This window comes from Loxodonta africana, chromosome 10, assembly GCF_030014295.1.
Source record: "Loxodonta africana isolate mLoxAfr1 chromosome 10, mLoxAfr1.hap2, whole genome shotgun sequence".
NCBI lineage: Eukaryota > Metazoa > Chordata > Mammalia > Proboscidea > Elephantidae > Loxodonta > Loxodonta africana.
The window spans coordinates 13,900,975-13,928,249 of record NC_087351.1 but is presented as its reverse complement, the minus strand read 5'-3'; the positions used below and the strand labels follow the sequence as shown (position 1 = coordinate 13,928,249).

The 27,275-nt window shown below is 40.9% G+C and overlaps 1 protein-coding gene across 1 annotated transcript in view; it reads left to right on the top strand.

Annotated features, from left to right (window-relative positions):
• MGA (MAX dimerization protein MGA) overlaps positions 1 to 27,275 on the top strand; it is a 202,447-nt gene that overhangs the window by 93,427 nt on the left and 81,745 nt on the right. The window lies entirely within an intron of this gene.

The window sequence follows — 27,275 nt, the reverse complement described above, 5'->3', positions numbered from 1 at the left end:
TTGACTCATTAAAAAGCAATAAATAGGTCTGGATTGAACTTATTTGATTACTAGGATGTTGAAAATTTCAGTGGCTTTAAAAAATAGTCCACTTCTTTTATAAATTTTCTGATTTTTTCATTTATTGAGTTATATATATATTTTTATATTTATAGATATATGTGTAATTAATATGTTTTGGTGTTTTCCATGTTATTATCTTAACTTATAGAACTTTAAAATTTTTATGCATTTAAATTTATATTTTCATTGTGATTTGTTTCTGAGCTTAGAAAATGATCCTATCTTTCTCTTCTCCTTCCCCCAGACTAAAGATTTGATAAATATTGACTTTTGTTCTGGCCTCTTCCCTAAAAGAATGAAAGGGTGTGTAGAGACCATACAGTCTAGAAAATCAGAGGAATATGGTAGGTAACTGAAGGCATGGGAGTGGAAGAGATTATTCAGGGAGAGTGTTCAGGTAGAGCAGAAGAGGAGAGGAGTTCTGCAGAGAACTAACATTTAGATAATTGGCAAAAGATGAGAGTCAAGTAAAGGAGACTATAAAGTCAGTCAGAGGTGGAAGAATTGAGGAGAGAAGGACATTGCAGAGCCCAGAGGTAAAGCAAGTTTTAGGGAGGGTAGAGTGATCTTTGGTGTTAAATACCTTAGGACAATAACTAGAAACTTAAGCATAAGGGTTGAAGAGCGGTTATTGGGTTTGGCCATAAGGAATTCATTGACACCTTTAATAAGGGATATTTCAGTGGAGAGGGGAAAGTGGAATATAAGTTCCTACAGTTGTAGATTTTAAGAGTTTAGCAGAGAAAGGATGGAAAGAGAGTAGGTCTTGTAGAATAGGTAAAGTTGAGGAAATTTTTTTTAAGGAAGGGAAAACTTGAGCGTATTAGAGGACAGGAAGATATTGTAATATTATAAGTGGGAAAAAGGAGTTAATTGTAGGAAGTTCAGCAGGAGTTAGGGGGTTCTAGGATTAAGAGTCTCCGTGAAGATTAGTTTTAGAAAGGAGAGACTCCTATAAGATGGGTGAGGATAAGGTAAGAATGTTGAGGACATAGAAGAAGGAGTAGTAAGAGAGAAAATTTAGAGGTCTTCGTACCTGACACTCACTTCTTTGCTATGTGATTTGTAATCAATGAACAGCTTAGGCTTTAGTTTTCTCACAAGGTAATGCTTGCCTTGCCTGTTTCATAGGCCTGAAAATGATATACAGATCTATTAGTCTTGCTATTAATAAAAGTGTTTGAAAAAGCGATTGCTTTTTATGGGGTATAGAAAAATGCTCCAAGCAGCAAGAAGCTGCAGAGGATTCTGGTGCTTGAGAAGGATCATAACATTTGAAGTCTTGTGTCTTTACCTTGTACCTGGAAAGATTTCTTTATAACCCGTCAGGAGTGTGCTTTAATAAGTACAGCTGCTGATATTAACGCCTGAAATCATTTAAAATATTGAAGGTGAGAATAATTAAAAGAACACGTGTAGGAAGAAATCTGCTTAGAAAAAAAATAGAGTGAATTTTCAGTGGTTATAATTTGGCACGAGATTGCAGGTATTCTACTTTGTCATGTTTATCTTTTTCTAGTTCACTTTTCATAACCTTTGAAAAACCAAACTTCGGGTTTATTTATGAGCTCTTAAGTATCTGATGCCTCAGATTGATTTATGCTTAGCTGTTTTCTACTTTATATGTGTCTTCATGACACACAGGTTTAAGGTTTTTTTTTCTTTTTGTGTGCTTTGGATGACCGTTTACAGCGCAAACTAATTTTTCATCCAAAGATTTACACACAAATTGTTTTGTAACATTGGTTGCAGTCCTTGCAATGTGTCAGTACTCTCCCCTTTTGCCTTTCCACTCCGGGTTCCTCGTGTCCATTTGTCCAGTTTCCCTGTCTCTTCTGCCTTCTCATCTTTGCTTTTGGGCAGGTGTTGCCCACTTGGTCATGTATACATCATTGAACTAAGAAGCAGTTCCTCATGTGTGTTATTGTTTTTTTTGTAGGCCTGTCTAATCTTTGGCTGAAAGGTAGACTTTGGGAGTGGTTTCAGTTGTGAGTTAGCAGGTGTCAGGGGCCTGTAGTCTCGGGGGTTCCTCCAGTCTCTGTCAGATGGGTATGTCTGTTTTTTTTTTTTTTTTAATTTGAATTTTGTTCTACATTTTTCTCCTGCTCCGTCCAGGACCCTCTATTGTGATCCCTGTCAGAGTAGTTACTGATGATGGCTGAGCACCATCTAGTTCTTCTGGGCTGAGGCTGGTGGAGGCAAAGGATCATGTGGGCCATAAGTCCTTTGGACTAATATTTTCCTTGTATCTTTGGTTGTCTTCATTCTCCTTTGCTCTGGATGGGATGGGGCCAATAGATGTATCTTAGATGACTACTCACAAGCTTTTAAGACCCCAGATGCTACTCACCAAAGTAGGATATAGGACATTTTCTTTATGAACTATGTTATGCCAGTTACTTAGATATACCCCAAGACCGTGGTCCCCAGCCTGCAGCCCCAGTAACTTGGTCCCTCAAGGTGTTTGGATGTGTCTAGGAAGTTTCTGTGATGCTGCCTTGGTCAGGTTATGCTGATTTTCCCTATATTGTGTTTTGTCTTTCCTTTCACCAAAGCTAATACTTGTCTACTATCTAGTTAGTGATTTTCCCTTCCCACCTCTCCCCTCCCTTGTAACCATCAAAGATTGTTTTTTTCTGTGTAGTAAACCTTTTCTTGAGTTTTTATAATAGTGGTCTCACACAATATTTGTCCTTTTATGATTGACTTATTTCACTCAGCTTAATGGTGTCCAGACTCATCCATGATGTGAGATGTTTCATGAATTCATCATTGTTCTTTGTTGTTATGTAGTATTCTTTTGTGTGTATGTGCCATTGTTTATCCATTAATCTGTTGATGGGCATTTAGATTGTTTCCATTTTTTTGCTATTGTGAATAATGCTGCAGTGAACATGGGTGTGCATACGCCTATTTGTGTGACGGCTCTTATAGGTTTAGTTTTTGTCCTATATCATACAGTATTTAGGACAAAAAAAAAAAGGTTTACTGTGTGCTTTTTTTAACACTAGATTCCTCTAGCAGCTTCCACTACTTTGCCTTACTAATCACAGGTCTTGGATTTCTGTTTATGGGTGCCAAGGTTGACTGGAGAAAAATATAATTGAGCCAATTATTTCAGTACTGATACATGCTGCCCAGTCTGATTTGGTCCTTGATGTTTGTAGTTCATTAATTCATGGGAGATTGACTCTTATTCATTCTCAAAGAAATGCATGATATTGTTCCATTTTATTCAATTATTAAAATATATTTGAGCATCCATGGCCTTTTATGACAGTGACTGTTCACTGAGGAAAAGGAAATAACCAGATTTTTCGGGGATTACTGGCTCTGAACTGACACCGATTCCAGGAGACCCAAAACATCAGTATGGCCCACCAGTCAGAGTGGGGCTGTATGGAGGTCAGATTATTAATGGACTCTTAGCTCAGATATGTCTCACAGTGGGTGCCTGAACCCATCCTTTAGTGATTTTGCCAGTTCCAGAATGCTGAAACTTGCTCTTAAACATTGAGTAGCTGAAGCTAAAGGAAGAAATGATGAAGTAAAACAGCTGAGTAGATTTCAAAGGACGGCTCGAGAAGGCAAAGTAAAGTAGTATTATAATGACACGTGCAAAGGCCTGGAGTTAGAAAACCAAAAGGGAAGATACACTAGGCATTTCTCAAGCTGAAAAAACTGAAGAAGAAATTCAAGCCTTGAGTTGCGATATTGAAGGATTCTATGGGGAAAATATTAAATGATGCAGGAAGAATTAAAAGAAGATGGAAGAAATAGAGTCACTATACCAAAAAGAATTGGTTGACGTTCAAGGAGGTAGCATATGATCAGGAACCAATGGTACTGAAGGAAGGAATCCAAGCTGCACTGAAGGCACTGGCAAAAAACAAGACTCCAGGAATTGACGGAATACCAATTGAGATGTTTCAACAAATGGATGCAGCACTGGAAGTGCTCACTTGTCTACATCAAGAAGTTTGGAAGACAGCTGCTTGGCCAACCGACTGGAAGAGATCCATATTTATACCTATTCTCAAGAAAGGTGATCTAACCAAATGCAGAAATTACCAATTTATATCATTAGTATCACACACAAGTAAAATTTTGCTGAAGATCATTCAAAAGCAGCTGCAGCAGTATACCAACAGGTAACTGCCAGAAATTCAAGCTGAATTCAGAAGAGGTTGTGGAACCGGGGATATCATTGCTGATGTCAGATGGATCCTTGCTGAAAGCAGAGAATACCAGAAGGATGTTTACCTGTGTTTTATTGATTATGCAAAGGCATTCGACTGTGTGGATCATAACAAATTATGGATAACATTGCGAAGAATGGGAATTCCAGAACACTTAATTGTACTCCTGGGGAACCTCTACATAGATCAAGAGGCAGTTGTTGGGACAGAACAATGGAATACTGAGTAGTTTAAAGTCAGGAAAGGTATGCGTCAGGGTTGTATCCTTTCACCATATCTATTCAATCTGTATGCTGAGCAAATATTCCGAGAAGCTGGACTCTATGAAGAAGAACGGGGCATCAGGATTGGAGGAAGACTCATTAACAGCCTGCGTTATGCAGATGACACAGCCTTGCTTGCTGAAAGTGAAGAGGACTTAAAGCACTTAACTGATGAAGATCAAAGCCCACAGCCTTAGTATGGATTGCACCTCAACATAAAACAAAATTCTCACAATGGGACCAATAAGCCACATTATGATAAATGGAGAAAAGATTGAAGTTGTCAATTGAAGTTGTTTAACTTGGATCCATAATTAACACCCATGGAAGCAGCAGTCAAGGAATCAAAAGACACATTACATTGGGCAAATCTGCTGCAAAGGACCTCTTTAAAGTGTTGAAAAGCAAAGATGTCACCTTGAAGACTAAGGTGCGCCTGACCCAAGCCATAGTATTTTCAGTCGCACCATATGCATGTGAAAGCTGGACAATGAATAAGGAACACGGAAGAAGAATTGACACCTTTGAATTGTGGTGTTGGTGAAAAATATTGAATATACCATGGACTGCCAAAAGAATGAACACATCTGTCTTGGAAGAAGTACAACCAGAATGGTCCTTGGAGGCAAGGATGGCGAGACTGCATCTTAGATACTTTGGACATGTTAGGAGGGATCAGTCCCTGAAGAAGATATCAAGCTTGGTAAAGTACAGTGTCAGTGGAAAAGAGGAAGACCCTCAACGAGATGGATTGACACAGTGGCTACAACAATGGGATCAAGCATAACAACGATTATAAGAATGGTGCAGGACAGGGCAGTGTTAAGTTCTGTTGTGCGTAGGGTCGCTATGAGTTGGAACCGACTCGATGGCACCTAACAACAACAACAGAATGCATAATTGGAATAGATACTCTCAGCAACTGGCAGAACCCCCACATTGGATCTCTGACAAGTAGAAAAGGGCTCTTACGGTAAAAAAGCCAAATGCAAGCCATAGATCTGTCTGTATGTAGGAAAATAATAAGCCAAATTGAATACTGCATTCCTGGAGAGATTGCAGAGATTACTGCCACCATCAAAGACTTGAAGGATACAGGGGTGGTGAATCACACCACATCTCCATTTAACTTGCCTATTTGGCCTGTGCAAAAAACAGATGGATGTTGGAGAATGACTTAACCAGGTGTGGTGTCTCCAGTTGCTGCTATTGTTCCATATATGGTTTCATTGCTTGAGCAAATTAATATACCTGTTACTCAGGTATTGATCTGGCCGATGTCTTTTTCTAGATTCCAGTTTGAAGGAATACCAGAAGCAGTTTGCCTTTAGCTGACAAGACTAAGAATACACCTTCACTTTCCTACCTCGGCCGTATATCAACTCTCCAGCCCTATGTCATAGTTTAGTCTGCAGGAACTTTTCCTCCCTGCAAAACATTACACTGGTACATTATATTGATTACATTATGCTGATTGGACATAGTAAGGAAGAAGTGTCAATGACATTGAACTTATTGGTAAAACATTTGTGTGGTAGAGGTTGGGAAATTAGTCTGACAAAATTTGAGGCGTCTTCCACCTCAGTGAAATTGCCAGGAGTCCAGTGGTATGGGGCATGTCAAGATATTCAATCTAAAGTGAAGGATAAGTTGTCCCATCTGGTTCCTCCTACAGCTAAAAAGGAGGCACAGTGTCTGATAGGCCTTTTTGGATTTTGGAGACAAACATATCCCTCGTTTGGGTTTGATACTCCAGCCTGTTTATCAGGTAACTTAAAAGGCTGCTAGTTTTGAGTGGGGCCCAGAACACGAGAAGGTTCTGGAACAGGTTTGGGTTCCTGTGCAAGCTGCTCTGCCACTTTGGCCATATGATCTGGGTGATCCAATGGTGCCTGAAGTGTCGGTGGCTGATAGAGATGCTGTTTGGAGGTTTTGGCAGGCCCCTATTAGAGAATTTGGAGCAGAGCCCTGCCATCCTCTTCAGATAACTACTCTTTTCTTTTGAGAAACAGCTTTTGGCTTGTTAACTGGGCCTTAGTAGAGACTGAAAGCTTAATCATGGGTTACTAAGTCACCATGCAGCCTGAGCTGCCTATTATGAAATGGGTGTTGTCTTACCCACAGAACTATAAATTTGAACGTGCACAGCAGCACTCCATCATTAAATAGTAGTGGTATATATGAGATTGGACCCAAGCAGGTCATGAAGACAGTAGTAAGTTGCATGAGGAAGTGGCCCAAATTCCCGTGGTCTTGACTCCTGTCATACTACCTTCCACCTCCCAGTCTGCCTTATGAGAAGTTCCTTATGATCAGTTGACTGAGAAAGAGAAAACTTGGGCCTGGTTTACAGATGGTTCTGTGCAGTATGCAGGCACCACTTGAAACTGGACAGCAGCAGCACTACAGCCCCTTTCTGGGACCTCCCTTAAGAACAGTGGTGAAGGGAAATCCTCCTAGTGGGCAGAACTTCTGGCATTGCACCTGGTTGTTCATTTTGCTGGAAAGTAGAGATATCTAGATGTGCGATTGTATACTGATTCATAGGCTGTGGCCAATGGTTTGGCTGGATGGCCAGGGCCTTGGAAGGAACATGATTGGAAAATTGGTGACAAGGAGTTATAGGGAAGAGGTATGTGAATAGACCTCTCTGAATGGGCCAGAGAAGTGAAGATATTTGTATCCTGTGTGAGTGTTCACCAAAGGGACCTTGACAGAAGAGGATTTTAACAATCAAGTGGATAGGGATATGCATTTTGTGAAAATGAATCATCCTCACTCCCCACCCACTCCTGTCATTGGCCAATGGGCTCCTGAACAAAATGGCCATGGTGTCAGGGATGGAGGTTATGCATGGGCTCAGCAACAAAGACTTCCACTCACCAAGGCTGATTTGGCTATGGCCACTGCTGGGTACCCAACATGCCAGCATCAGAGACTAACACTGAATACCTGATATGGTGATCATCCAGCAACCTGGTGGCAGGTTGATTACGTTGGACCACTTCTATTATGGAAAGAGAGTGTTTTATTTTTGCTGGGATAGGCGCTTACTCTGGATACAAATTTGCCTTCACTGCACGCAATGCCTCTGCCAAAACTGCCATTCATGGGCTCACAGAATGCATTATCCACAGTCCCGGTATCCCATATATCACCTCAGACCAAGGGACTCACTTCACAGTAAATGAAGTACAGAGATAGGTCCTGCTCATAGAATTCACTGGTCTTACCATGTTCCCCATCGTCCTGAAGTGGCTGGCTTGATAGAATGATGGAATGGCCTTCCAAAGACACAGTTATGGCCCTGGCTAGGTGGCAATACTTTGCATTGTTGGATGCTGCTCTTCAGGAGTCTGTATATGCTCCAAGCCAGGGTCCAGTATATGGTGTTGTTTCTCCCATAGCCAGGATCACTGTTCCAGGAATCTAGAGGGTGGCGATGGGAGTGGCCCCACTCAGTAGTACTCCTAGTGACCCACACGCAAGATTTTTGCTTCCTGTCCCCACAACCCTATGCTCTGTAGTTCTAGAGGCCTTAGTTCCAAAAGGAGGAATGCTCCCACCTGGAGACACAACATGGATTCCATAGAATTGAAAGTTAAAAATGCTACCTGGCCATTTGAGCTCCTCATGCCTCTGGATCAATAGGCAATGAAAAGAGGTACTATATTCAGGCTGATATGACTGACCCTGAGTATCAAGGGGAAATAGATGTTACGTAAAGAAGAGTATGTCTAGAATACAGGAAATCCCTTAGGATATCTCTTAGTACTGCCATGCCCTCTGATTAAACTCAATGGAAAACTATAGCATACCAATTCTGACATGACTAATGGCCCAGACCCCTCAGGAATAAAGATTTGGGCCACCCCACCAGACCAAGAAACAACCCACTGAGGTGCTTGCTGAGGGTAAAGGGAATACGGAATAGGTGGTGGAAGCAGGTAGTTTTAAATACCAATTACAACCAAGTGACTAGTTGCCAAAATGAGGAATGTCATTGTTATGAGTATCCTTTCTTGTATGTCTACATCAGATTTTTTTTTCACTTATAAAATATAAGATGTAAATGGGGCTAGTGTGTTTTTTGTTGTATACATGTTGTGTTATGTTAGGCGAAGTATGACTTTGTAATTCTTTTTATGTAGAAATTCTGTATGATTTAAGGAGATGTGTACAGGTGCCAAGTTGACAGGGGGTGGATTCTGATGGTTAAGGCTGTGTGTCAACTTGACTGGGCCATGATTCTTAGCGGTTTAGCAGTTATGTAATGATGTAGTTTGGCAGTTATGTAATGATGAAATCATCCTCCATGATGCGATCTTCTGTGATTAGCCAATCAGTAGTAAGGGGTGTCTCCTCAGAGGTGTGGCCTTCATCCAATATATATATATGGATGTTGTGGCAAATCTTATTGGCTTAGTCTAGATGCTGCATTTTTCTCATCATCATTTGACCTCTGGTTCTTGGGATTTGTCAGCTTCTGCAGCCTGTGTGTCAGCAGCCCGCCATCATTTCTGCCAATCTTGGGATTTATATGCATGTAAAAGCTGGACAATGAATAAAGAAGACTGAAGAAGAATTGACACCTTTAAATTGTGATGTTGGTGAAGAATATTGAATATACTATGGACTGCCAAAAGAACGAACAAATCTGTCTTGGAAGAAATACAACCGAAATGGTCCTTAGAAGGAAGGATGGTGAGACTGCGTCTTACATACTTTGGACATGTTACCAGGAGGCATCAGTCCCTGGAGAAAGACATCATGCTTGGTAAAGTACAGGGTCAGTGGAAAAGAGGAAGACCCTCAATGAGATGGATTGACACAGTGGCTGCAACAATGGGATCAAGCATAACAATGATTGTAAGGATGGGGCAGGACCCGGCAGTATTTTGTTCTGTGGTACATAGGGTTGCTATGGGTCAGAACCGACTTGATGGCACCTAACAACAACAGCAACAGTATGGTATAACTGATAGAGCAAAGTTTTAAGAGCGTTAGGAAGAGGGTGAGTGTCAGGGGGTGGGCTGAGGGTGTAGGTGATTACTTTGAATAGAGGAAGGACATCTCATTTTTCTAAGACTGCAAGAAAAGTAGGTAATGAAAGCATGAATGTAGAAAAGGTTATAGGTAGGGATTTGAGGTGGATGGAGGCCACATCTGATAACTTCAAGTTTTTCTGTAAGATCGGAAACAAGGTTGTTTATTGACATTGAAGGACCTGGGCAGCAGAAGACTGGGAGGCTTCAGGGGAGAAAATGCTTGAAAGGACTGTTGAGGGGAATGGAAAAGGGAGTTCCTCAAATTCATGTTAAAGGACTGATGTAGGAGACCTAGCTTGGTGTTTTAGTGTAGCTCAGTTACCAGAAACAGCATTGATCTGCAGCTGATGTTTTTTTGTCGGGTTCAGAGAAAGGGGTACAAATGACCTGAATTTGCTGTTAAGATATTTAGAGATGTTCAACCATAGGATCCAAGTTGGGGATAATCTGAGGGATTGAGGGACAGGAGGTTGCTATAAAGTTAGATCACGTAAGGTTAAGAGTAAGATTTTTGTGACCGGCTAGAGTAGTCAAAATAGTTTCAAAGTCAGAGTGAAGAAATGAGTGGGTGCCTATAATAGAATTAAGCTAAAGATCTTTGGAACTAAAGAGGTCCATAAATTCCAATATAGAGTAGTTGGCTGGGTCATCTCCCAGGATTATGACAAAAGATATACTAGAGAGGAAGACTAGGCTCCCAAGCCTTCTGAGAATGAGGAGGTGTGACTAAAGGAACAGAACATGCTGATGATGAGTAGAAGGTGGAGCCGTAAAGAAGGATGAGAATCATCTGGAAGCTGCAGCAGACAGGCAGTCACTGCTGGCTCAGTGTGGGAATGAGTTACAGTAAAATGAATATTCTTTACTCCTGAAGGGAGCTGTCAGAAACTAGTGTCTTTAGAGGAGAGCCAGGTTTAAGTAAGTAGAAAGAACATTGTTCAAAAAGAGTGAAGAAGCCTGGGATTTGGTGAATAAGAGAATGAATATTCTCCTCTCTTGGGCATAGTGGAAAAGATTTAAGCAGTGACAATATGGGAGAAACCAGGGATGAGTATACATAGACTAGGAAGATAGATCATAACCTGTTGACATCGAGTGCGTTCCTAATCATAGTGACCCTATAGGACGGAGTAGAACTGTCCCATAGGGTTTCCAAGGAGCGGCTGATGGATTGGGGCTGCCGACCTTTTGGTTAGCAGCAAAGCTCTTATCCACTTCACCACCAGGGCTCCAGGACCATAGCCCATGGTGGGACATTACTGCCTTTATATGTGGTGACCTGGGATTATAGAGGTAAGAGGGAATGTTGGAAGTGATTGACAGTTGGGTTCAATTGTTTTGAGTTTAGGCACAGATTATTTTGGTACCGAAGCTGGTTTGAAAGTTCAGATAATATGTGACTTGATCTCCCAGAAGTGTTAAAATCTTTTTATAAAGTTAGTGACGAGGCAACAAAGCCCATCTTCTTAGAGAAGTTCGTTCAGTAGAGTTGAAATCCTTTATAGGTAAAAGCTCCCAGGAGGATTCTGATCAAGGGCTGGTTGTATCCGAGGACTACCATGATGCTTGCAAAAGGGCTGTAAGGCCCAGGTTGGGGATCTGGTGGCAGGAATTATTTTAAAATAGAGTGATTATCAGTTTAAAATCCAATGACTTGTGAATACATATAATTGATCTCGTCTTCCTTGCCACAAACCCATTTTATTGTTATCCCTCTCCCATAAGCCTCTAAATCTAACCATTTGCCTCTTAATTATTTACTGATTCATTCATTCTACAAATACACGAATGCCTGCTTTATGTCTAGCACTGGACCTGAGTATACATTGATATACAAAACAGGCATGGTTATTCTATTCTCTCAAAGCTTATTCTGTAGCATAATTATTGAAACGGTGAACTTTGGAGCCAGACTACCTAGGTTCAAAGTTTCACTCTTTACGAGCTTTATGACCTTGGGCAAATGCTTAACCTCTCTATGCCTCAGTTTCATCATCTGTAAAATGAGGATAAAAGTAGTGCCTACTTCACTGGTTACTAGGATTAAATGAGTTAATATGTGGAAAATGCTCAGTAAATGTTAGCTTTTATTTTTCACGGAGGAAATAGACATTATAAATAATTACGTACTTTGATAAGCACTTTGAAGGGACAGAACAGGGTACTTTGAGGGAGAATTAAGATGGGGGGCAGGGATAGCATTGCTGAAGAAGTGGCGTTTACACAGATACGAAGGACGAATAGGTGTTAAGTAGGTGAAGATTTGTGGGGACTGAAAGCATTCTAGCAAAGAGAAAAACTAGTGCAATTGAGGTAGAAAAGGGTTTGGAGCATTTGAGATAAAAAGAAGGCCATTGTGCCTGGAGTACAGGGAGCTACAGGGAGGATGATGTGAATGCAGAGATCTGTAAGCCATCTTAAATTTGGATTTTATTCCAAATGACAAGGGAGCTAATGTAAGGTTATAAGTGGCAGAGATGGTGTGAACTGATTTATGCCTAGAAAGGGTCACTTGCAGCTGTGTGGAGAAGCATTAGAGAACTAAAATGAACACCTGGAGATCAAATCTTTTGCAGTAGTCTGGTTAAGAGTTGCTGGTGGTTTGGACTCGGGTGGCAACAGTGGAGGTAGAATGAAATGTATGGGTTCAAAATGTTTTAAAATGAGTGCTGCTAAGTGTGAGGTACTGTAATAGTATCTGGGGGCACAGCATGAGGTTAAAAAGGATGTAATTCCTAGCTTATAATATAGTCTGTGTGGGTGACTTGATAGGGGAAGATAAGACAATGGAAGAATTATACAAGTACACTTGAAAACGAGATTGGTGATAAATTCTAGGAAGGACAGGTATGTGATGCCTTGAAAGCATATCATAGTCAGGGGGGTCACTGATGTAGAATCAACAGGAAGATTTGGTGGTCCACTAGATAGATGTAAGGTGGAGATGAGGAAGAGGAAGGTGTCCAGGATGACTTGGGTTCTGATATGAACAATAGGATAGGTGGATGGTGTCTTAGTTGTTTAGTGCTGCTGTAACAGCAATACTACAGGTGGGTGGCTTTAACAAAGAGAGAGTTATTTCCTCACAGTTTAGGAGGTTGTTGTTGTTAGGTGCCATCAAGTTGGTGCTGACTCATAGCAACCCTATGTACAACAGAACGAAACACTGCCCGGTCCTGTGCCATCCTTACAATCGTTACGTTTGAGCTCATTGTTGCAACCACTGTGTCAATCCACCTCGTTGAGGGTCTTCCTCTTTTCCACTGACCCTGTACTCTGCCAAGCATGATGTCCTTCTCCAGGGACTGATCCCTCCTGACAACATGTCCAAAGTATGGAAGACGCAGTCTCGCCATCCTTGCTTCTAAGGAGCATTCTGGTTGTACTTCTTCTAAGACAGATTTGTTCATTTTTTTGGCAGTCCATGGTGTATTCAATATTCTTCGCCAACACCACAATTCAAAGGCGTCAACTCTTCTTCGGTCTTCCTTATTCACTGTCCAGCTTTCACCTGCATATAATGTGATTGAAAATACCATGGCTTTGGTCAGGCACACCTTAGTCTTCAGGGTGACATCTTTGCTCTTCAACACTTTGAAGAGGTCCTTTGCAGCAGATTTGCCCAATGCAATGTGTCTTTTGATTTCTTGACTGCTGCTTCCATGGCTGTTGATTGTGGATCCAAGTAAGATGAAATCCTTGACAACGTCAGTCTTTTCTCTGTTTATCATGATGTTGCTCATTGGTCCAGTTGTGAGGATTTTTGTTTTATGTTGAGGTGTAGTCCATACTGAAGGCTGTGGTCTTTGATCTTCATTAGTAAGTGCTTCAAGTCCTCTTCACTTTCAGCAAGCAAGGTTGTGTCATCTGCATAATGCAGGTTGTTAATGAGTCTTCCTCCAATCTTGATGCCCCGTTCTTCTTCATATAGTCCAGCTTCTCAGATTATTTGTTCAGCATACAGATTAAATAGGTATGGTGAAAGAGTACAACCCTGACGCACACCTTTCCTGACTTTAAACCAATCAGTATTCCCTTGTTCTGTCTGAACAGCTGCCTCTTGATCCATGTAAAGGTTCCTCATGAGCACAATTAAGTGTTCGGGAATTCCCATTCTTTGCAGTGTTATCCATAATTTGTTATGATCCACACAGTTGAATGCCTTTGCATAATCAATAAAACACAGGTAAACATCCTTCTGGTATCCTCTGTTTTCAGCCAGGATCCATCTGACATCAGCAATGATATCCCTGGGTCCACGTCCTCTTCTGAAACTGCCCTGAATTTCTGACACTTCCCTGTCAATATACAGCTGCAGCCATTTTTGAATGATCTTCAGCAAAATTTTGCTTGCATGTGATATTAATGATATTGTTCTATAATTTCCACATTCGTTGGATCACCTTTCTTGGGAATAGGCATAAATATGGATCTCTTCCAGTCAGTTGGCCAGGAAGCTGTCTTCCGTATTTCTTGGCATAGACGAGTGAGCACCTCCAGCGCTGCATCTGTTTGTGGAAACATCTCAATTGATATTCCATCAATTCCTGGAGCCTTGTTTTTCACCAATGCCTTCAGAGCAGCTTGGACTTCTTCCTTCAGTACCATCGGTTCCTGATCATATGCCACCTCTTGAAATGGTTGAATATTGACTAATTCTTTTTGGTATAATGACTCTGTGTATTCCTTCCATCTTCTTTTGATGCTCCCTGCATCATTTAATTTTTTCCCCTTGGAATCCTTCATTATTGCAACTCGAGGCTTGAATTTTTTCTTCAGTTCTTTCAGCTTGAGAAACGCTGAGCGTGTTCTTCCCTCTCCCTCTTGGTTTTCCATCTCCAGCTCTTTGCACATGTCATTATGATACTCTATTTTGTCTTCTCAAGAGGTCCTTTGAAATCTTCTGTTCAGTTCTTTTACTTCATCAATTCTTCCTTTTGCTTTAGCTGCTCGACGCTCAAGAGCAAGTTTTCAGAGTCTCCTCTGACATCCACCTTGGTCTTTTCTTTCTTTCCTGTCTTTTCAGTGACCTCTTGCTTTCTTCATGGATGATGTCCTTGATGTCATTCCACAACTCGTCTGGTCTTCGGTCACTAGTGTTTAATGCGTCAAATCTATTCTTGCGATGGTCTCTAAATTCAAGTGGGATGTACTCAAGGTCATATTTTGGCTCTCGTGGACTTGCCCTGATTTTCTTCAGTTTCAGCTTGAACTTGCATATGAGCAATTGATGGTCTGTTCCACAGTCGGCCCCTGGCCTTGTTCTGATTGATGATATTGAGCTTTTCCATTGTCTCTTTCCACAGATACAGTCAATTTGATTTCTGTGTGTTCCATCTGGTGAGGTCCATGTGTATAAAAAAAAAAAAATGTGTATAGTCGCCGTTTATGTTGGTGAAAGAAGGTATTTGCAATGAAGAAGTCGTTGGTCTTGCAAAATTCTATCATTCGATCTCCGGCATTGTTTCTGTCACCAAAGCCATATTTTCCAACTACTGATCCTTCTTTGTTTCCAACTTTTGCATTGCAATCGTCAGTAATTATCAATGCATCTTGATTGCATGTTCGATCAATTTCAGACTGCAGCAGCTGATAAAAATCTTCCATTTCTTTATCTTTGGCCGTAGTGGTTGGTATGTAAATTTGAATAATAGTCGTTTAACTGGTCTTCCTTGTAGGCATATGGATATTATCCTATCACTGACAGCGTTGTACTTCATGGTAGATCTTGAAACGTGTCTGTTAGTTTGTCGTACTGTGGGGGCTTGTGTGTTGCTGTGATGGTGGAAGCTATGCCACAGGTATTCAGATACCAGCAGGGTCACCCATGGAGGACAGGTTTCAGCTGAGCTTGCAGACTAAGACAGACTGGGAAGAAGGACTCAGCAGTCTACTTCTGAAAAGCATTAGCCAGTGAAAGCCTTATGAGTAGCAGCGGAACATTGTCTGATATAGTGCTGGAAGATGAGCCCCCCAGGTTGGAAGGCACTCAGAAGATGACTGGGGAGGAGCTGCCTCCGCAAAGTAGAGTCGACCTTCATGACGTGGATGGAGTAAAGCTTTCGGGACCTTCATTTGCTGATGTGGCATGACTCAAAATGAGAACAAACAGCTGCAAACATCCATTAATAATCGGAACCTGGAATGTATGAAGTATGAACCTAGGAAAATTGGAAATTGTCAAAAATGAAATGGAACACATAAACATCGATACCCTAGGCATTAGTGAGCTGAAAGGGACTGATATTGGCCATTTTGAATCAGACAATCATATAGTCTACTATGCTGGGAATGACAACTCGAAGAGGAATGGTGTTGCATTCATCGTCAAAAAGAACGTTTCAAGATCTATCCTGAAGTACAACGCTGTCAGTGATTTAGGAGGTTAGATGTCCAAATTCAGTGTGCCGGCTCTAGGGTAAGGCTTTTGTCTCTATTGGCTCTGGAAGAAGGTCCTTGTCTCTTCGGCTTCTGCTTCCTGATTCCTTGGAAATCTCCATGTCTCTTGGCATCTATCTTACCCGGTTTCTTTTTCTGCTTGTTTGTTTAATCTCTTTTACATCTCAAAAGAGATTGACTCAAGATAGGCCCTACCCTAATCCTGTTTTATTAATGTAACATAGCCCATTCCCAAATGGGATTATAATCACAGGCATAGAGATTAGGATTTACAACACATATTTTTGGGGGACATAATTCAATCCATAAATTCCACCCTTTGGCCCCCCAAATTCATGTCCCTGCCACATGCAAAACACGTTCATCCCATCACATCATCCCCAAAACCTTAAAACAGCTCCAAAATCCCATCTTTTGAGTCATCTAAATCAAATATGGGTGTCACTTCAGGTGTATTCCATCCTAGGGCAAAATTCTTCTTTATTTGTGAACCTGTGAAGTTTAGAATACAAGTTATCTGATTCCAAAGTACAATCGTGGAACAGGCACAAGGTAGACATTTCCATTACGAATGAGGGACATTGGAGGGAAAGAAGGGATGACAGGCACCCAGGAGTTCCAAAACCCAGCAGAACAAATTACATTAGCTCTCAAGGCTTGAAAATAATCCTCTCTTCTCTGAGAACATCTGGGCAATTGGCCCTCCCCTAGACTCTCGGTGTTGGTCATGTCCTCTGGATTCTGGGTGAGGCCCCTCAGCCCTGGGTTTCAGGTCCACTTTCCAGGCCAACTAGAACAGCAACTCTGCACCCTTGGCTTGGGGCAGCCCCATTCCTCCTAGTTCATCTGAGTGGTAACCCCACCCACCATCTCAGCCCCAGCATGCCTTGTTCTTCTGCCCCTTGGGCATGTAAGCCCCACCCTCTCAGCTTTGGGTGGTGGCCCCATTCCCCTGGCACAGCTTAATGGCAGTCCCCCACTTGGGAATCGCATTGGCGAAGATCCAGCTGTTTGAAAACTAGGAAGCTGTGGCCCCATCCTTTGAGATCCAGGAGACTGTGGCCCCCCCTTTTGAAACCAAGAAGTTCCTGCTTCCTTTGCTCCTTCTAACAGTTCTGCTGATCTCCGAGCTGCTCCAGGGATGGTCCTTTTCTTTTCTTGCAGGACAACAGAGGTAGCTTCTTTGGCCTATTTCCTGCCTGTAGAATTCTAGGAGGCAGACAGCGTTCTTTCCTTTTTTCTCTGTCTCATTTAGTCTAAGTGGAAGATTTTTCTCCTGTACTAGTTTGTTGGATCCATCAGTCACATGCTTAATCTCTTAACAAATATGGTTTAGCCACATGTATTCTAGGACACGTATCCTTAGTTTGTACAACAGAATTTTTCAAATCTTTAAGTTCCGTTTTTCTTTTGCACAGTTTATTTTTAAGTCCATCTCTTCCCCTCACATTTTACTATAAGCAGCAAGGAGTAACCGTGCAGCCCCTTTAAGATCTTGCCTAGAAATCTCATCAACCGTATATCCAAGTTCATCATTTACAGTTCTACCTTCCACCAAACATTTGAACATAATTCAGACAAGCTCTTGGCCACTGCATAGAAACCATCGCCCTTCTTTCATTGCCCAATCACATTTTCATTTTATTTTAAAGCTTCACCAAAGCACGTTTAATGTCCACATTTCTAGCAACATTCTGGTGCTGATGCCAAATGTATTCTTTTACATCATAGAACCTTTCTCTGTAGCTCTCCTCACTACCTTCTGAGCCCTCACCTTTGCTTTTAATGTCCATAATTCTACCAACAGTCTCTTCTGCTATTAGGCACCTTATAACTCTTCCAGCCTCTACCCATTACCCAATTCCAAAACCACTTCCACACTGTAGAGATATGTTAGAGCATCACCCCACTCCTGGTACCAAATTCTGCCTTCGTTATCTAGTGCTGCTATAACAGAAATACCACAGATGGGTGGCTGTAACAAACAGAAATTTATTTTCTCACAGTTTAGGAGGCTAGATATCCTCAGCATGCCAACTCTAGGGGAAGACCTTCTCTTGGCTCTGGAAGAAGGTCCTTGTCTCTTGAGCTTCTGCTTCCTGATTCCTTGGAGATATCCATGTCTCTTGGTATCTGTCTTACCACGTCTCTCCTTCTGCTTGCTTGTTTAATCTCTTATATCTCAAAAGAGATTGACTCCAGATACACCCTACACTAATCCTGTCTCATTAACATAACAAAGGCAACAATTCCTAAATGAGATAATAACCACAGGCATTGAGGTTGGGATTTACAACACATATTTTTGAGGGACCTAATTCAATCCATAAAAGATAGGGAGAAGTGCTCTCATCCTTCAAACCATCTTCACCAGCCGACAGAAGTAATTTTCTTAAAACACAAAGAGTTTTGTCATGTATCTGCCTATAGTCTCTTGAATGACTTTTCAATAAAATGAATTCATAATTTGTGCTTCCTCGGTTCTGTGTAATACGGATCCCTTTACCTTTTCTGGTCCAATAGTTACGGTCCTCCACAGGCCTATGGGCATTTTAAATTGTAGCCATGCTATAGTACTCATGCTCCCTTGTTCTTCTGTCTTCTGTTCTCTGCCTGAAATGCTTCTCTTCTGTACCCACTCTGCCCCTGCCTTGCAATTTCTGCTTGTTCTTTAGTCAAGGTCTAATTATTTTTTGCTTTGAATTTTTTTTTTCATACCACATGTTTTCAGTAATGGTAGCATGCTGAGTCATGGAGTGTGTTTAATTTTTGGTTAGTAATGTGGATTTTGATAAATATTATCTGGTATTACATGGTTACACAGAACTTTTAAGGTTCTTGAACCCATACTTGGGTCACTCTTCTGCACCACCACACCTTGGTTGCTGATGTTTTTCATGACACCTTCCATTAAGTTACATTAGGAATCTCTAATTTTCCAAATACGACACAAGAAAATAAAACCAAACCCACCAGTGGTCCCAAACTATCACACAGGCAACCATAAATGTGCATACAAGGCTTGTATAGGGGTACATAAGCCAAAAAAGACAAAATATTTACCCAGTCAGTCTTACTGGTTACACTACCTTGCAGGCCTCATACCCCAGGTATTTGGCTTCAACTAATGGTGGTGCTGTGGTTAAGAGCTTGGCTGCTAACCAAAAAAAGGTCAGCAGTTTGCATCTACCAGCCGCTCCTTGGAAACCCTATGGGGCAGTTCTGCTCTGTCCTGTAGGGTCGCTATGAGTTGGATTCAACTCGATGGCAGTGGGTAATGTTTCTTTTGCCTTTTGCTGTTACAAAAATCCCTACTGGAGGGCAGCAAATACTTTCAGTGATAGAAGTATACTCCTAAAGAATCTGAGAGCAGGCAGAAGTGGGTGGCGTATCGTATGTACCACGGGTCATGAAAGGGTTAAGGATTAAGTCTAGTATCACTTCTCTCAGAATTTTTCTCTGGCCCCTCAGTCTGATTTAGCTTCCCTTTTTTTGTGCTTCTGTTGTACCTTGGACAGCCAGCCATAATAATAGTATCCTTTGTTCTTTGCTGTCATCATTGATTATTGGTTGTCCAGCAGTTGCAAGTTTCTGAGGGCAGGAATATCTTGTCTTTGCTTTCCAGAATCTATACATGGTAAGCAGTCAATGAATGTTTGACTGGAAGAATTTATTCTTTTATATCATGTGTGTTGGCATCAACTATTCCTTCTGCTTGGAATGCCCTTCCCTCTCATCTGCTTAATGAACTTGTAGACATTCTTTAACACTAAGCCTTATTTGATAGCTTAGTGAAAATTAGTCTTTCTACTGTACATCCATAGTTTTTCTTTTTTATACCTCTTAAAAATATTTGACAGTACAGAATAGGGACCTGAATGTTTGAATGAATATGAGTATTGTGGACTTGGAGAATTGTTGAGTATTTCCCAAGTGTCCAAGCCCATGTCATAGGGTGGGTTACTTCTGTACAGTCCTAATCTTACCTGTTGCATTGATCTTTACTTCAGTCTTTTACAAAGGCAGACACATCTCCAAGTTCTGCATAATGACTCAGCTAAAAAGTCACCTCTTATTTGTAGCCATTGTAGGTCCATTAGGCTGTGTCTTTTCCTGTAGTGTTCCAGAATGCTTTCTCCATACTGCACTGTTTTGCAATGTGATTATCTTGTCTTTATTTAGAACTCAAGCTTCTTCAGGGGATTTGTTTTTATTTGTCCTTTTATACCGGTACAAGGAGCCCTGCTGGTGTACCAGTTAAGTGCTTGGCTGCTAACTGAATGGGTGGCTGTTTGAACCTACCCAGTGGCTGTATGGGAGAAAGACCTGGTGACGTGATCCTGTAAAGATTATAGCCTAGGAAATGCAATGAGGGCAGTTCTACTCTGTCACATGGGGTTGCTCTGTGTCCAAATTGACTCTACGGCACTTATCCCTGGTAGGGTGCCTAGCATACAATTGATGTTTAAACAAATACTTTTTAAAAACTGATAGTATTTTTTTTGTTTTACTTATTATGCTAATAAGGATAGATAACTTGGAAAATTGTTGGGTAGAATTAAACCTAAAAAAAAACCCAAACCCATTGCTGTCGAGTCGATTCAGACTCTTAGCGACCCTATAAGACAGGGTAGAACTGCCCCATAGAGTTTCCAAGGAGCACCTGGCGGATTCGAACTGCTGACTTTTTGGTTTTTGCCATGGCTCTTAACCACCACGCCCCCAGGGTTTCCAGAATTAAACCTGGAATGAAAAAATACTGAATAGTCTCTACAATTTATAATGTATATACAGATAATTGGGATCATACAATATATTCAGTTTGTTTGAATAATCTTTATATTCTCTATTTCAATATGGCTTTTTTCCTGCCCTTTCACAGGTGTTCTCTGCCCTCCAGTGGTTAGACCACAGCTAACATTTTTAGTAAAAGTCATAAGATTCTCTTACAGTTTTTCTTTCTTAAGCCATATTTAAAATCCCATTAGATTTACCCTTCAGATAAAAGAAGGTTCCCCCCCTCCCCGCTCCTGTTTTTCTTTTGTATCTAATATACTTGGAACCCAGCCTAAACTAAGTGTAGCCTGGCTTGCCCCTTCTGTTGCCACCAGGTCCCCCACAGTTTTTCTCAGGTGTGCAGTGATGTGTATGTCTGACCTTGGCTTCACTACATTGTTTTCATTTAGCCCTATCAAAGCTCTAGGAGCTTGCCTCAGTGCAAGCTGTTTTCAGGGTTCCCTTCTTGAAAGTAGCTTGCTAGTCAGGATTTTTAGTCTGGGAACACTCAAAAATTTTTTTTCTTATATAAATTAGTGGTAATTGCTTCTTCACTTTATACTATTTTGGCTTTTGAAAGGTTTCATAGGAAGATGCTCTACTTTCGCATAGTGGGAGAAACCTGTATCTAAATATTTCAAAATAAAAGACTATTCTTTATTAGATATATTTTCTCCCTTGCTTTTTGGTCTTAAAATGTCTGTTCTTTTAAGAAAGAATATTAATACCAAAAAACCAAACCCATTGCTGTTGTGTCAGTTCCAACTCGTAGCGACGCCATAGGGATTCTAACTGCTGACCTTTTGGTTAACAGCTGAGCTATTAACCTCTGTGCCACAAGGGCTCCAAGAATGTTAATAGTAAATGGTATATTTTGTAGGATTAAAAATTTAGTAACTCCCTATGGTGGTCTTCTAAATCTTCTTTTTGGAGATTTTGCTCGTCTGTGATGCCTCAAGATTCTGGGAATGGCTGTGTATAGTTCATTTCTGTGAGGCAGTGGTCCCCCTCATGTAAAGTAAGCATGGCTTCTTTCATAGGCATTTGAAGACAGCTTTTCAGTCATAGGCTATTTCTTGCCTTTTGCCTGATTCCAGCCCTGTGGTTTCCTTGCTGTCTCCCGGTCCTGTTCTTTGGCCAGTAGTTCTGCTTTTCCGTTCTTACCGTGTCCTCGTGTGTGTGAGATCTCTGTGCAGCTCTTGGGTTAGTTGGGTAGACTGCCTGTTGTGTCCTTCCATGGTTTTCTAGATAAGATGCTTCTTCCAAGTGCTTAGTATGACCTTGAAAACTTTTATTTACATTTCTTGTAGACTTATTCTGTCTTAGAATCTTTCTGAAATTAGCTTTGTGAACTTCACTTCTTTTATTTTACTGATTGCTGACTTTTTTCCTTTAGATCTAATTAGTTTCATTTAGAAATCAATTCACCGTTACTAACGCATTTTTCTATCTTGAAAATATTTACTGATTTTTTCTTGCAGATGAATAAATGCAGATGGCAGTCTCCATTACAACTTTATGCTTCTAATACCGGATGGTCAATTATAGAATGATAAAGTTTCTCCCAACTTACTCTAAGAATCTGTTTGCTTTTGTTGGTTTTCTAGGTAATGTTCAATCAAAAGTCATTCAGACAAGTTAGTCAAATAATTAGACTTTATTAGAAAAAATTCTTACTTCTTCAAGCATCTGCCCTATCAATAATATTTATCCATTTCCCTAAGGGGAAATGATATGCGATAAGAGTCACTGGATACTAAAAAAAAAAAAAAATTTTTTTTGGGTACTAGTTATTTTTAATTACAACTGTACCACTTTCGAAAATGTTTGCCAAAGCAAGGATACTTGATTGCTTATATAACTTTAGTATGGTTAAATGTAGTATTAGCCTATTTTTCAAACCATAAATCATTAGACATTAAATGAATATTTGATATTTGGACTTGCCTGGAGAACGGGGACCTGTGGTTTCATATTCATTTATTCAGCAAATATTATGTGTCTGCTCTGTTCCAGGGATTGTGCTGGGCACTGGAATAGAGTGGAGCTGTATTATAAAATTGTGGTAAATGTTGTAAAGAAATACAAGTTGGAATTAACTTGACGACTAACAACAAATAACATGACAGCATAGTACAGGGAAATCTTATCTGATTTGGGGGATTAGGGAAAGTTTCTTGAAGAAGTAACATTTAAGTTTAGGTGTGAAAGATGAATAGGGGTTAGGCTTGAGGCATTTGGGAAGATCTAAGGCAAAGGGTGAGGAATATGGGATGTGTGGGCAGCAAGAGGGAATGGTGTTTCCTAACGAATGTCAGTCCCACTCTATCATATTTCTGTCCTTTCCATCCTCTGTTCTCTTAACAGACTAGACATTTTCTAAAACATTTTTAGTTACGTTACTGTGCTGGTTAAGGGAACTTCAGCAGCTTTCCGTCAGGTATATTATTACCTCCTTGAGAGCAGGACTCTTGCCATTTTTAATTCCTTAGTCAAGGATACAGTGGTGTATAAGCTATTACGATTCCATCCTTTCTTTTCGTCTTTGTGGCACCCAAGTTTTTATAGCTAGTGAATGACTTTTTGTTTAAAAAAAAGAGCCATTTTTTGTAACCCAGTCTGTGTGTAGCTCTTACTCTATGAATGTTCTTTATTGTATTGAATTAAGATATCGTAAATAAGAACAGAATCCAGGGGCTTTTGGGGCTGTCTTACCTGAAGAGTGACGTCATTTTCTGTCTTAGTCATTAAAGAGAGGCATGTCTTCAGTAGAAATCAGAACTGAGAAGGTGGTATCTGAATAGATTGGGAACGAGAAAGTTTTTATTGTTGGTGTATTCTGTTATCTATGAGATAGATGTATGTTGTGCTACTCACATAAAGGCAGTCCAGAGTTGTACCAACTCTTTTGGGGGGCTCTAGTAGTATAAACTTCTGAATAGTACATGAGGTGCCAGTCTTCCCCCTATCTTCTACATATAGGAGACACTCAAGTATTTATTGAATAGGAAAAATGTGCATGTAACGGGATAGGGTCTGTGTGTTTGTAGAGTAATCTAAGATCGTTGTTAGGTGCCAATGAGTTGGTTTCGACTCATAGAGACCCTGTGTACAACAGAAAGAGACACAGACCAGTCCTGCACCATCCTTGTGAGCATTGTTACGCCTGAGCCCATTGTTGTCAGCCCATCTTGCTGAGGGTCTTCCTCTTTTTTGCTGCCATTCTACTTTACCAAGCATGATGTCCTTCTCCAGGGACTGGTCCCTCCAGATAACATATCCAAAGAATGTAACACACAGTCTCGCCGTCCTCGTCTTTACTAAGGAGCATTCTGGCTATACTTCTTGCAAGACAGATTTGTTCATTCTTTTGGCAGTCCATGGTATATTCAGTATTCTTTGCCAACACCATAATTCAAAGGTGTCGATTCTTCTTCAGTCTTCCTTATTCACTCTCCAGCGTTCTCATGCATATGAGGTGATTGAAAACACCATGGCTTGGGTCAGGTGCATCTCAGTCCTTAAAGTGACATCTTTGCTTTTTAACACTTTAAAGAGATCTTTTGCAGCAGATGTGCCCACTGCAATGTGTCATTTGATTTCTTGTCTGCCGCTTCCATGGGTGTTGATTGTGAATCCAAGTAAAAGGAAATCCTTGACAACTTCCGTCTTTTTTCTGTTTATCATGATGTGGCTTATTGGTCCAATCGTGAGGATTTTTGTTTTCTTTATGTTGAGGTGTAATCCATACTGAAGGCTCTAGTCTTTGATCTTCATCAATAAGTGCTTCAGGTACTCTTCACTTTCATCAAGCAAGGTTGTGTCATCTCCATATGGCAGGCTGTTAATGAGTCTTCCTCCAATCCTGATGCCCCATTCTTCTTCATATAGTCCAGCTTCTTGGACTATTTGCCCAGTGTACAGATTGAATAAGTATGGTGAGATGATACAACCTTGATGCACAATTTTCCTACTTTAAACCACGTAGTATCCCCTTGTTCTTTTCGAACGACTGCCTCTTGATCTATGTATAGTTACAATCTAAGATTACAACTGTGTCTTTTCTAGGCCAGATTCTTCATATTCCGTGCATTCTTACTGTTCTTTCCTTTTTATTCCTTAGTATTTAGTAAAATCTTAAAAATCCAACCAAGGAAAACAAAGGGAAAGATTTTTGTGTTAGGCTGGACAGCAAAGTGAGCTGTGATAACTGAAGTGAGAGAAATACAATAGCAAAGTGAAATTCAGGAACATCAACTTTAGCAGTTAGTCAGCTTGGCATTTTTTAAAACGTGCCTGGGTTTGATTCCTGCCATTGCACCTCATGCACTGCCACTACCGGTTTGTCAGCGGAAGCTTGGGTGTTGCTATGATGCCGAACAGGTTTCAGCAGAGCATCCAGACTAAGATGAACTAGGAAGAAAGGCCTGGTGATCTACTTCTGAAAGTCAGCCAGTGGAAACTTGATGGATCACAGCAGATCATGATTTGATCCACAGCTTATCATGTGGATGGTGCAGAGCTGGGCAGTATTGCATTCCATTGTACATGAGGTCACTATAAGTCAACAATATAAAGATGCCTTTTAAAGGAAAAAAGTTCATATATGCAAAGAATATAACCAAGCACCCAAGTTTGAGAAACAATGCATTAAAAGTTGAATGTCACTATTTAAGAGGTTACTTGAAAAAACAATTTAAAAGAAGTGGTTACTTAGTACCAGATGATGGGAAACCCAAACTGGGTCACTGAAATGGTGTGGCAGTATTAGATTATCAATATGAAAACAATATTTACAGGTTCTCATAGAACTCTCAGATTCTTTATATTTTCAGACCTTTATAGCTTTTGCAGATGCCATTTTAAAAGAACATTGGTAGTTTATCTTTTTCACCAGGAAATTTAGAGCTGAATCTTGAAAATTTGAAGTTGCTTTTTGAAAAGTATCTAGCATTCTTTAAAATGCCTGGAGTAGGGAACAAGCATGAAAAAGGAACCTCTACTCCCTACTCCCCAGTTGTCCTTAAGAGTCCCCATTTAAACATATCATTTGGTTAACTTGGCTGTTTTGGGATGTATCTGTCACTAGGAGTGGTTGTTAACCAGTCATTCACATCTTAGCATCAGGTATTTTAATGCTAAATGAACACACATTTTATTTCTGCCTCAGAAAATGGGAATTTTGTATGAGGAAACTTTAGTTTCTTGAGAGAAGGGGATTCTTGGATGAGGTGGGAGATCTGACAGGGCAGCTTGTAGGAAAGTTTCTTGGAGTTAGGGAAGAGGAGAAAGGTATCTAAGCAGCTGTTTTTCAGTTTTGCTTAGGATCTTGGGTATTATTCATTTGTTACACTCAGAATGATCTTGAGGACATTGCCTGAATTGGGGGTTTCAGAACTTCAGAAGTCTGTAAACTTAGCCTACATGTTTCCCAGTCCATACTATTGCAGCAGTTTCTCCCAATGTTGTCCCGTATTCCCTCAGGGAGCAAAATGAAGAGAAAGAAGACCCTTCCTAAGGGAGAAGTAGGTCAGATAAGTCCTATGGGATAAGACATCTCCTCTTGGCTTCTTCCCATTTCCGCTTCATTCGCCTTCATCATGTTGTGTATTATGTTATCAAGCATGTAGTTCTTAATAATTTGCTAAACCTAAGAGAGTCAAAGAAAAAGTTTTGGAAGATGGACCACAATTTGTGCTTTCCTACTACTTTTGTCTCTTTTACTTTAAACAACTTCCTTTTTACTGGTGTGATAGCACAGAAGAAAGAGCGGCTGGTAAGGGGTAAGGAAGGAGAAAGGTAACTAATTTTTGTTGTTTGGTTGGGAGAAGTAACTGCCCGTTGACTTAGTTCGGCAACTGCCTGAGATACATAAATAGATATTCGGTAATTTTTTCTTTGCACCTCATAGCATAAATGTCTCGAACAAACAAAAGAACACAGGATCAAGGCTTTAAAGCTCAGATACTGTCTCATGCAGAATTCCCATTTTACTATTCAACCAGGACCTTTTTCATCTTTGTAACAGGCAATTTAGTGGCAGTTCTTCCCTTCCCATTCGGCAGTGAGGCTTTCAGTCTATTTCTTTACTGTTCTTCGACCACCCGTCTCTGAGGGTCTCTGCTTCAACGTTTTCCGACGCCCTGGCGCTCTCCCAAGCCCACAGAACAATGGGGAAGAAGATCTCGCATTCATTTGACGGGCTTGTGAAGCCAGGGGGTCTGCGGAGCCCCGTGTGGGTGGGGTTGGGCGCGGCAGGGGCGGGGCCGGCGAGGCGCCCAAGGGAAGGATGGAAGGCTTAGTTGAGAAGAGCCCGGCGGCAATGGTTTCACAGTTTTCACGAAGGCTTCGTGTGCGAGGCTGAGGGAATTGGGGTGCTTCCTTCCTGCCCCGCCTTTCCTTATTCTGGAAGCTTCAGTAGGTTTTCCTGGGTCACTGGGACCCGGAAAGGCAGCGGTTTCAGCTCCGGGGGCGGGTCCCAAGGGTCTTGTCGCTGCTCCCGGGCCGTTTGGCCTCTGGTACTGGGG